Consider the following 1,877-nt stretch of genomic DNA (forward strand, 5'->3'; position numbering starts at 1 on the left):
ATTGTGAGGATGTAGCTACAAGCATCAGTCACAATAAAATCATCAATTGCAGAAAAGATAAAATAACTACACTATGTACTGAGACACCACCTTCATCCACTGGTATGTATAATCAAGAGCTTTAAAACAATCTGACTACAAATAACTGGCTGCTAGGGAAAGATAAAGCTCATGACCTGTATCTGATGGAGGTTCTGCCAAGAAGATTTAAATCAGCACATATTCTCATGCAGATTTAAAATTCAGCCTGGAATCATATTCATAAAACATTAAAGGCAGTTATACCTACAGCATAGTATAGTTATGAATATTTAATTAGACATCTTTTTAATACATAACAATTAGGAGTGTACCATATATCATGAATTGTCTTTAAAAATAAAACCCAAAAGAGGCCGAAAGGAAAGACTTTTTGACACATAAAGAACCTGTATGACATTGAAAACCTAATCTGAATCATATATTTTCTCCTTTATACTCTTATTTACACAAATGCACATACATACAGATATATATATATATATATATATATATATATATATATATATATATATATATATATATATATATATATATGCGAAATACAATGTTCTGATTGACTGGCCCATCATCACAACGCCCAAACTGATAAGGTTACAAACCTGAAATTTGGAGATGTTGTTATTGTCATATGTAGGCATCGTTTAAGAATGGATTTTTTGAAATTCCGTCCATAAGAGTGTGAAACAGGGAATGAAAGGTTTTTTGCAAGTATAGAGACTATAAAGACAATTTTGAATCTATTACAACGAGAACTGGTATTTGGTTTCTTGGTCAGAAATATGGAAACACTTTCTTCAGCATCTTCACAAAATCAACCACAAAGGGAGGAAAATAGTAGTTTTTGAATATAAATCATTATGAAAGTACTACTGAAACCTTTTTAAAGCTACATCTGTTAAAATAGGTATTTGATTTCTCAGGTAGAAACAAAAAATATTACACATTTCAGTGCTTTTGCAACTTCGACCTCAAGGGTGGTCAAATAGTGGACGAACATCTTTATTAAAATATCTCATTATGAAAGTTAAAACTTAGTGAATAGTATTTGGATTCTTTGTTAGAAATAAAAACAAATTGTTTTTCACTTTTTTTTGGTAATTCTTTCCTTATGCAGATGAAATAAGGGATGAAACTTTTTATTGAAATATTGCTGTCAGTATGCCAAATGTTTAAAGAATCGTCTACAAGACACTCAAGAACGAGTTATATATTTTATCCTAATTATACCATTCTGTAGAACAAAAATATTTTATACCGAGTTTGAGACACCACAGAACGTGTTGCCAAAACCCATTAGTGAATGAATATAGGAATAGAAAGTCAAATTTTTGACAGTTTCACTCAAAAATCTGATATTATTCGTAATGTAAAAGCTACAGAATTTGAATATTTACGAAGATCTGTAACATCTGACCTCCAGTTCAGGTTCTTATCAAGATTCGTTTTAAAACTCGGAATAAGAAAGAGAGGATTCTGCTTTTGGATATAATATGTGTCGAGAACGTTCCTTCATCATAATCACTGTCGACCATCTGTCCCACACTCATAACGCATATTTGTAGATATTGTGTGCGTATATATTTTTTAGCTATTTATTTACATTGTACTATCATGAGAAATCTTGTACCATTATAAGAACCCAGAATGAAAAAATAAACATATAAACTAATTCATTCTGCCCATATTTTCTTTATTTGAAAGCTACTTGATCGTATTTGACGTCTGGTTATGCAGTCGTTATGCAATTGCTCTCTAAATTAGATTCGATATGACACAACAAAGGCGCGAACAAGAAACCTGTCCAAGTCTCTGTACAGGTAAATGTTATTGCCTGT

Source organism: Schistocerca gregaria, chromosome 4, assembly GCF_023897955.1.
Source record: "Schistocerca gregaria isolate iqSchGreg1 chromosome 4, iqSchGreg1.2, whole genome shotgun sequence".
NCBI classification, from domain to species: Eukaryota; Metazoa; Arthropoda; class Insecta; order Orthoptera; family Acrididae; genus Schistocerca; species Schistocerca gregaria.